We start from the raw sequence: 10,911 nt of genomic DNA, 5'->3' as shown, positions 1-10,911 counted from the left end.
TTTGGTTTTTCAATAATGCACATATTTGATTCAAATCTAACGATATAACCTTTATCGCATAGTTGACTAATACTTAAGAGATTGTGTTTCAATCCATCAACTAGTAAAACATCATCAATGGAAAAACTAAATTTGTTACCAATAGTTCCCTTGCCAATGATTTTGCCTTTGTTGTTGTCTCCGAAGGTGACGTACCCTTCTTCTTTGCTAGTGAGCATAGAGAAATGAGATGGATCTCCAATCATATGTCTTGAGCATCCACTATCGAGATACCATCTCTTGCTCCTAGCTTGTGGGTTTGTCTACAAAAGAGGATGATTTTTAGGTACCCATTTGATTTTGGGTGCCTCAAAAATTGACCCACTAACTTTGTTATTTATTATTGAATCCTTTATAGTTCCTTTAGGAACCCATATTAATTTTGGTGAGCTCATTTTCCTAAATGGACATTTGTAGGCAATATGTCCGGATTTGCAACAGAAGTTGCATTTCATATAAGAGGAAACATGTAATGTAGGTCCTTTTATGAAAGTGGTAGGATTTTGATGTAATCCTTTTACAAATCCAATTCCATTTCTATTTGCGATGTGACCCTTATGTGCAAGGATCATATCTAATCCTTTGCTACCAACCTTAAACTTGTTTAAGGTTTCTTTAAGAAGCAAATTTTCATTTTTTATTGCTTCTAAATGCTCACACTTAGAGCATGGAGGAGTTTGAAGATTATCAAACTTTTCTTGTAGCAAAGCATGCTCTTTCTTTAAGATACTTAACTTCTTGCTAACAATTCTACATTCATCAAATAATTCATGAAAAGCGATAGAGAGTTCTTCAAAAGATAAATCTTCATTAAATAAATCACATACCTCTTCTCCTAAAGCCATTAGCGCGTAATGAGCAACTTGCTCGGTGTTGGACTCCTCTTCTTCGGATGCGCTTGAATCATCCCACGTTGCCTTGAGTGCCTTCTTCTTTGATGTCCTCTTTTTGGCTTGAGGACAATCGTTCTTGTAGTGTCCTGGTTTTTTGCATTCATAGCAAATCACTTGGTCCTTCTTTTGTTCAAATTTATTTTTTATATTATTTTTAAATTTATTCTTTCTTAAATATTTTTTAAATTTTTGAGTCAAAAGTGCAATGTCATTGTCACTGTCCTCATCACTTGATGTTCCTTTCAAGTGGTCTTCTTGTGATTTGAGTGTCATATCCTTCCTGTTCTTTGGAAGGGGGTTCTCGAGCTCGTCATGAGCTTAACATGTCATTTCGTAGGTCATTAGAGACCCAATGAGTTCTTCAAGAGGGAATGCTTTAAGGTCTTTGGCCTTTTGAATGGCCGTAACTTTTGGATCCTAACTTTTAGGGAGGGATCTTAAGATTTTAGTTACTAGTTCAAAGTTAGTAAAATCTTTACTAAGAGCTTTGAGTCCATTGATGATATCCGTAAACCGGGTGTACATGTCTCCGATGGACTCACTTGGTTTCATTCGGAAAAGTTCGTAAGAGTGCACAAGGATGTTGATTTTGGACTCTTTCACTCGGCTAGTACCTTCATGAGTGACCTCAAGAGTTCTCCAAATATCAAAAGCCGAATTACAAATTGAAACACGATTAAATTCGTTTTTGTCTAGTGCACAAAACAAGGCATTCATAGCCTTTGCATTTAAAGCAAAAACCTTCTTCTCCGATTCATTCCATTCGCTCATCGGAAGAGAAGATTTTTTAAATCCATTCTCGACAATAGACCAAAGCTCAAAGTCCATAGAAATGACGAAGATCCTCATGCGAGTCTTCCAGTATGTGTAATCCGACCCATTAAACAAAGGTGGTCGTGCAATAGAATGGCCCTCTTGCATGCCGGAGTAAGCCATCTCTCTTGGGTATTAAACCAAATATGAGAGATAACCTCGCTCTGATACCACTTGTTAGGATCAGAGCGGCACTAAGAGGGGGGGGGTGAATTAGTGCAGCGGATTAAAACTTCGGTTTTAGAAAAATCTTTCGTACGATAAGAACGGAACTTGAAAAGCTTAACTTGAAAACGTATTCTTAGAGTTGCGCAGCAAAGGTAATAAGGAACTAATGCATGTAAGAAGGTTTGCAGTAATGTAAATAGCGATAATGAAATGCAAACCAGAGATTACGCCTAATTTTAGAGTGGTTCGGTCAAATGACCTACATCCACTTGCGAGGCCCCTCTTCGATGAGGCTCCCACCTTCCACTAGCAAATCTCTTGAAATGGAAGGGTAAGTACCCCTCTTACAACCTTTTACAAGTAGTTCAACCTCTTACAAGTTTTCAATAAGAAAGAAGGAGGAGAACTCTCTAGCAAATTGAAAACAAGACTTGCTAAGACTTTCTAAGACTTTTCTCTCAATCAAATGCTTCTCAAAAGTTGTAATCTCAGCTGAGATTTGAGAGGTATTTATAGGCCTCAAGAGGATTCAAATTTTGGGCTCCAAAATTTGAATTCTCTTTGGGTTCCCGATGCTGGCGGTGCCACCGCCCAGCCAAGCGGTGCCACCGTCCAACGTTCGGGTGTTGGGAGGTGCAACCGCCCAGCCCAGGAGGTGTCACCGCCCAGCTCTCGGGTGCTGGGCGGTGCCACCGCCTGGCTCTCCGATTTCACTGGTTTGGCTTAATTTTAGCCCAAACCATATCCGACTTTGGGCCCAGTTGGCCCCTAACCAGGATATAGGATTATCTCTTAATCCTAATCCTAATTACAAGTGAACTACATAACAAAAACACATCCTAAGCAAGCTTTCAGCCGCGAACGTCGAGTCTTGTTTCGGCGAGCTTTCCGACGAACTTCTTCCGACGGACTCCCATCAAGCTCCCGATCTTGTGATGACTTTAACGAGTAGCCGAGCCTTCTCGGTGATCTCTGTGAACCTCCGACGAACTCTTCGGCAAACTTCCGAAAATTCCGATAGGTTACCGATTTCTTCTCGGTTGGTTCCGGCAGCATCTCCGACGATTCTTCGGACTCTTAAACGTCCATCGATCTTGACTCCGGTATTCTTGCTTTGTGTTTTCTGGTTATCGTAGTTAATCCTGCACACTTAACTCAATAATATGGATTAGATCAATTAACCCATCAATTGATTTCATCATCAAAATTCGAGATTCAACACGTTTTAGGCTTGTAAATAAAGATTGTATCATGTGGATACTTATGAGAGATATTCAGTCTATAGTGGACCATTTTGGATCCTTTGATCCTTTATTGTGCAACCGTTTAGAGCTTGTGAAGTTTGTTTATAATTTGAATTGGTTATAAAGTGTTTCCTGAAATGATTGCTTGTGGATCCCGAGTAAGGCACTCTCTAACCCATTTTCTCTTTTGTAGTTCGTAAGGGACCATAGGAGGTTTCGAGGAGGCTGGCCTTTGCAGATGGATACACAAGGGTGCCGCACGACTTAGGCAAAACTAGCTAAGTCCATGACAGATGGTATTAGAGCAGGACAAGTACTCATAGAAACACTTGGCATGTAAACGTAGGGGACCTAGCGGGGCTGTATTGTGGGCAGCCAGCACACGCGATCGTTTGGGGGAAAACGGGCATGGAAATGTAGGGAAAAGGAGTCGCTCAGAAGAGCGGGCATCTAAGATTGGCATTTAGAGGAATGACCAACCCTTCACGCAAGAGGCACTACGAGGACAGGTAAGATGGGAAGAATGCGTAACACATGAAGGTTGAGATTGCTGAGTTTGAGCTATGGCTCAACATTGGCAACCATACTTGATGGTGCTCAAGACAAACGAGGCGCTTGGTAAAGGATAAGACCATGTAAGGTGAAATGGGTTCTTCAACGACCAAAAGAGTTGTGAAAAGCTCACAGAGGATAGGGGAATTGTTAGGATCGGGGTCGACACTAAGAGGGGGGGGTGAATTAGTGTAGCAGATGAAAATGTCGTTTTCGAAAAATCTTTCATACGATAAAAACTAAACTCGAAAGTGCTTAACTAGAAAGCATGTTCATAAAGGTGTGCAGCAAAAGTAATAAAAAAGTAAAGAACATATGGAGGTTTGCAGTAAGATAAATAGCAATAAGTAAATGCAAACCAGAGTTTTAGAGTGGTTCGGTCAACGTAACCTACAGCCACTTTTGGCTTCCTCCTCTGACAAGGTCACCGGCGTCCACTAGAGGCCTTCCTTCAATAGGCGAAGGCCAATCACCTTTTACACCCCTCTTCTCCTTTTCACATGTTTAGGAGATAACCCTTACAAGCACTCATACTCTTCTTACAGAATTCTAAACTTAAAGTGAATGAGGGAATTTATAAAGAGATTGCAGCAGTATTTTCTCTACTTTTAAACTCTCTGTGCTTGTCTGCTTTAACCAGGGATGAGAGGGGTATTTATAGGCTTTAAGTTGATTCAAACTTAGAGCCTAAAACTTTCCCATCCCGGGTTTCCTGGGCACGGGCGGTACCATCACCTACGTTGGGCAGTTCCACTGCCCAGTGTCAGTCTGACACTGACACTACCCTGGGCGGTATCACCGCCCAGGTCTGGCAGTACCACCACTTGGGGTGCAGTGCTGGGCGGTACAACCGCCCAGACTAGCGGTACCACCGCCTAACATTGTCTCGAAGACTATGCCATGACGGTGAGGCTTCTTAGGGCGCTGTTTGGGCCTCTTATTGGGTCCAACATAGTCCTTACATGGGCCTATCTGGCCCCTAATTGGGTTGGCCCAAATCCAAACCCAATTACGTGCTAACTATGAAATCTGAGACATAATCTAAGCTAAACAAGTCCGTAAGTCTATTCTTCCGGCGATCTTCCGACGATCTTCCGACGATCTCTCAGCAATGTTCTAGTGGACTCCCGGCAAGCTCCTGGACTTCACGACGATCTTCTTGGCGAGTTCCAATGAGCATCTCTAGCAAGCTCCGAGACTTCTCGACTGGTTCCGCCAGAACTTCCGACGAACATCTGGACTTCCGACGAACTCTCGAACTCCCAACGAAGTCGCGTCCTTGACTTTGAGACTTTATTTTGCTTCATGTCTTGCTATCGTAGTTAATCTTGCACATATAAAAACATACTTCGATCTAGACAATTAATACTAAGCATTAATCAAGTTGTCCGGCATGTCATTGGTCCCTTGATGCTTTGTCCGATTCTTCAGCGCATCATCCTCTCTTGTGGCCTATTGCCCAATCGACCAGTTGACTCTATAACTCTGATATCCTTGGTGTAATATCCGCTCTTCTTGGCCCAATGCCCGAATCCACGGCCCAAAGTCTTCTGTCGATACATCGACCAATCCACCGGCCCGATGTCCAATCTTCTGACATGTTTTCCCCCGGCACAACATGATATTTCCTACTTTAATTGTCTCATCCTGATCGAAGCATCCTGCGTTACTCAAAATACAGATTAAAACATAAACAATTATTAATTTGTTTCATCATCAAAATTGGAGATTCAACAATCTCCCCCTTTTTGTTGATGACAACCAATCGATGACGGAGTTAATCTTAACTCCCGGAGTTTAAACAAACTTCCTATATCAATATGTCATATTTGAGTTGAACTCTTGGATTCAAAAATCCAAGCAACATGTCATGATCAAATCATGCATAACATCAATATACTTCTCCCTCTCTATCACCAACAAAAAGGAGAAGTTCCAACTATCAAAGGTTTGAGATATCTAAGTTCAATACATTGCATGAAAAACATAATATCCATTTTTATCATCATGCAAGCTAGCAAAAATTTAGAGTTTTGCAAGTTTGTAAATTTTGCTAGATGTGTAAGTTTAGCATTTTTGCTTCTTGAGATAGGTAAGATAACACTTCTTTGTAGTATTCAAGATAGCAAGTTCTATATCATGCAAGCTAGCAAATTAGAGATGTTCAAGAAAGCAACACTTGCTTCATGAAATATGCAAGTTTTACAATATACAAGCTAGCAAATTTAAAGATATGCAAGTTGGTATATTTGCTTTTCTTTGCGATGTGCAAGATAGCATATTTTTGCATCTTCTTGATATTTCAAGCTAACAATTCTTGGTGATGTTCAAGATAGCAATTTCTTCTCTTTTGAGAAGTACAATTTTTTCTTTCTTCTTGGATTGTGCGAGCTAGCAAATTTGCTTTCTAGCACGTTTTGCTCCCCCTTTATCATTGTCAAAAAGAAGGGAAGACCCTTTACATCAATTTTTAAATTATGACAAAGGTAAATAGCATAGATGAAAATTCAAGTCATGAATTTCAAAATAATTATATTATCATGAATATTTCATCATTGCATGCATTATTATCATAAGTTAAAGTATTGCATGCATAACACCAAATCATCATGTATATAAAATATAAAATCATCGTTACATGCATGATTCCAAATCATCATTCTAGAGTATTATTTCAGAAAATGATAATTATTGATTTTCATATTATTTCAAAAATCATAGTGTTGCATGCATTTTTATCTAAAGGAAAAATCATAGTGTTGCATGCATCATTCCAAAACATTTCAAGCCATACAAGCCATAAATACAAAGAGAACATGTCATGAAGGATAAGACCAATTAAATACCAAAAGACATGATTCATATAGTAAATCTCTTCTTTAAATAAAATACCAAGAAAAAATCGTAGGATTTCAAAGAAGAGATCTTTAAAAAAATCTCAAATTAATTCCAAGAAATCAAGATCATGATTTTGATAAAACTCATTCAAATTTAAATCATCAAAATCATTAACAAATCTTTTCAAGAAAACTTAATGATGACAAACATAAATAGATTTTCATGAGAACTCGATTCATGCATAATGTCTCAATTTTTTATGAATGTCATAAGACATGATTTATTTCAATAAATCTCTTTTTATAAGTGGATAAAAGAAACATAGGAGATCTTGATTCGTGCATAAGAAATCTCAAGTTATAAATTTCAAAAAATTAAGATAAAGCTCATTTAAATTTAAATCATCAAATTAAGATCATTTTCAAGAGATTCATAAAAAAGTATAGATAGATTTGTTAATCTCTCCCTTTTTGAAAACTCGATAAAGAAATCTTTCAAGGAGAAATCTATCCTCTTTTTATTTGTTTCATACCAGCATGCCTTTTTAATTTATGCCAAATCAAAACATGTATTATGTTTAAAACCGAAAGTGCAAGATTTATTACAACAAAGATCAATAAGGTACTTTTTTATGGTAAAAATCGATAATCCGTGAATCGCAAGATTCATCATGCATAATTTCGAATTATGAAACCATTAAATATGATTTCAAATCAATATGCTCAAGTTTTTGTATGAAAACATACATCATAGTTTAAAACTAAAAAGGCCACGTTCATTTAACAATCGATAATCCATAAATCTCAAAAATCTTCATGCATAATTTTAAAAAATAAATTTATTAGGCATGATATCATCAAACATGATTTCATAAGGTATTTTTGATCAAGATAATTTTGTTTGTTGTAGTCATGCATTTTTCTTTTTAGGTGAATCAACTTTTCATGATTAGTTTCCATATAAAAGCTATGCATCATCATTAAGCATGATATCTATTGAATCTCAAATTTTGATGATGAAGTCAATTGTCATTTGTTATCTAATCCATATGTTGAGATAAGTTTGTAGGATTAACTACGATGGCAGTAAGACATGCAGCAGGAGTTACGCCGGAGTCAAGACCATGATCACGTTGGGGGTTCGAGAGTTCGATAGAAGTCCGGACGGTCGTCGGAGGTTCTGCGGGAACAAATCCGAGAAGTCTAGGAGCTTACCAAAGAAGCTCGTTAGAACTTGCCAAGTGGATCATCGCAAGTCCAAGAGTTTGCCGGAAGTCCACCAGAGCATCGCCGAGGGTTCGTCGGATGGTCGCCGGAAGCTCACCGAAAGAAGCGATTGACGCACCGGAGCAAGTTGCAGTATTAATGTCTTAAATATCATGTTAGCATGTAGATTAAGTTAGGAATGGGAGGTGATCCCATTAACTTAATCTGGGGGCAATTGGGCCCTTGACAGACCCAAATTGGGCCGAATGGATCAGCCTATTCGGACCCAGATTTCTTGGCCAACGGTGGCACCACCAGGGCTGGCGGTGGCACCGCCCAGGAGACTTGGTCTCCCAGGAATTATGGGCGATAGTACCGCCCCTATCAGGCGGTGGTACCACCAGCAGTTATTACTGCTAGCGGTGGTACCGCCCTTGTCAAGCGGTGGTACCGCCTGAGCTCGGTCTCCGAGCGATGTCAGGCAATAGTACCGCCCAGACTGAGCGGTAGTACTGCTCAGTGATAGATGACAGGCGGTAGTACCGCTAGGACCCCGAAAAACTAGGAAATAACACTTTTCAGCTCCAAATTCAAACCAGTTGGGGCCTATATAAACCCCAGCCTTTCCTTCATGAAAGGGGGCCGAAAGCTTAATCTTACTCTATGATTTTAGAGGTCAAAAGTGTTGTAAAGGCCAAAAGTTCTCCTCCCTCTTTTCTTCTAAGTTTTGATCATTCAAGAGAGGAGTGAAAATTCTGTAAGGGTTGTCTCCTAAGCCCATCAAAAGGAGTGAAACTATAAAAGGGTAGTTGGCCTTCGCCTATTGAAGGAAGGCCTCTAGTAGACGCCGGTGACCTAGTCGGAGGAGGAAACCGAAAGTGGATGTAGGTCACGTTTGACCGAACCACTCTAAAATCTGGTTTGCATTTCCTTTATGCTATTTATCTTAACTACAAACTGCTTTCTTTACTTTACTTCAAATACTTTTCCGTAAGCTTTCAAAGTTATTACCTGCACGAAATGACTTTTACGTCGGAATTGGATTTCAACGTACGAATGTAGTTTTAATCATCGAAAGTTTTTCGCTGCACTAATTCACCCCCCCCCCTTCTTAGTGCTCTTGATCCTAACAATTGGTATCAGAGCGAGGTTAACTCTCAAACGGATTAAAACCCAAGAGAGATGGAATATGTCGGAAACCAAGAGCGCCACTCTATTACAAGTCTACCCATGTTCAATGGGATGGACTACACCTATTGGAAGGCCCGAATGAGGATCTTCCTTATTTCAATAGATTTTAAACTTTGGAATCTTGTCAAAAATGGATTTTCAAAGTCTTCTCTTCCAATGATCGATTGGAATAAATTGAAGAAGAAGACTTTCACTCTTAATGCAAAGGCTATGAATGCCTTATTTTGTGCACTTGATAAAAATGAGTTCAATCTTGTTTCGGTTTGTGAAACCGCGTTTGATATTTGGCATACACTCGAAGTGACTCACGAATATACAAGTAGAGTAAAAGAGTCAAAAATCAATCTTTTGATACATTCTTTTGAACTTTCCTGAATGAAACCGAGCGAGACTATTGGCGACATGTACACCCATTTCACAGATGTCGTCAATGGTCTAAAAGGACTTAGCAAAAGTTTTTCAGATTTTGAGCTCGTAAATAAGATTCTAAGATCCCTTCCTAAGAATTGGGACCCTAAAGTCACTGCTATTCAAAAGGCTAAAGATTTAAACAACTTCCCTCTTGAAGAACTAATCGGGTCATTAATAACCTATGAAATGACTTGCAAGGCTCATGAAGAGTAAGAAGACATCCTTCCAAAGAACAAGAAGGATATGGCACTTAGAACTTTAGATGACTACTTGAGAGAAAACTCAAGTGATGAGGACTGTGATGATGACTTGACACTTCTAACAAGGAAATTCAAAAAATTCATTAAGAGAAACAAGTTTAAAAATAATAAAAAAGTAAATTTGAACCCAAAAAGGACCAAGTTATTTGCTGCGAGTGCAAAAAGCTAGGACACTATAAAAGTGATTATCCCTAAGCCAAGAAGAGAACATCAAAGAAGAAGGTGCTCAAAGTAATGTGGGATGACTCAAGTGCGTCCGAAGAAGAGGAGTCCAATATCGAGCAAGTTGCTCACTAGGCCCTAATGGCCATCGGAGAGGAGGTAACAAATTTAATTGATGTAGATTTATCATTTGATGAATTATTAAATGCCTTCCATGACTTATTTGATAAATGCAAAACAATTAGTAGAAAATATAAATTGTTAAAAAAGGAGCATGATAGTCTTATTAGTAATTTCGATAAATTAAAAACAAAATATCATGATAGTTTAGCTCCATGTATAAAATGTCATGATCTAGAAACTCTCCAAAATGAGAACTTGCTACTTAAGGATACCTTGAAGAAATTTGAGGTTGGTAGCAAGTCTTTGAATATGATCCTTACAAACAAGGGTCATATTCCTAAAAGAAGTGGAATCGGATTTGTGAGAAGTCCTCTCCAAAATCCAACCACCTTCATTAAAGGCCCTATCTTATATGTTCGGCACCAAAGCAAATGCAACTTTTGTTGCAAACATGGACATAGAACTTATCATTGTCCATTCAAGAATGTTAGTCCGAATAAACTGATTTGGGTTCCTAAAGGAACCATGATAAATTCTATGCAACATGATAAACAATTTTGATTAATTTTTGAGGCACTCAAAAGTAAATGAGTACCTAAAAATCATCATTTCTTGTAGAAACATATACCATCACAAGCTAGGAGTAAGAGATGGTACCTCGATAGTAGATGCTCAAGGCATATGACCGGAGATCCATCTCAATTCTCTAAGCTCACTAGCTTAGACAAAGGCTATGTCACCTTCCGAGATAACAACAAGGGTAAAATCATTGGCAAAGGAACCATAGGTAACAAATCCAACTTCTTTATTGAAGATATTTTGTTAGTTAATAGTTTAAAACATAACCTCTTGAGCATTAGTCAATTATGTGATAAATGATATATTGTCAAATTCGAATCTAATGCTTACATCATTGAAAAATCACACAAAAACACATCGATGATTGCATTAAAACAAAATAATGTATACACTATTGACATCAATGATCTTTGTAATGAAATATGTTTCTTGA

Source organism: Musa acuminata, chromosome BXJ1-1, assembly GCF_036884655.1.
Source record: "Musa acuminata AAA Group cultivar baxijiao chromosome BXJ1-1, Cavendish_Baxijiao_AAA, whole genome shotgun sequence".
Classification (NCBI taxonomy): domain Eukaryota; kingdom Viridiplantae; phylum Streptophyta; class Magnoliopsida; order Zingiberales; family Musaceae; genus Musa; species Musa acuminata.
This window is presented reverse-complemented; position numbering follows the sequence as displayed.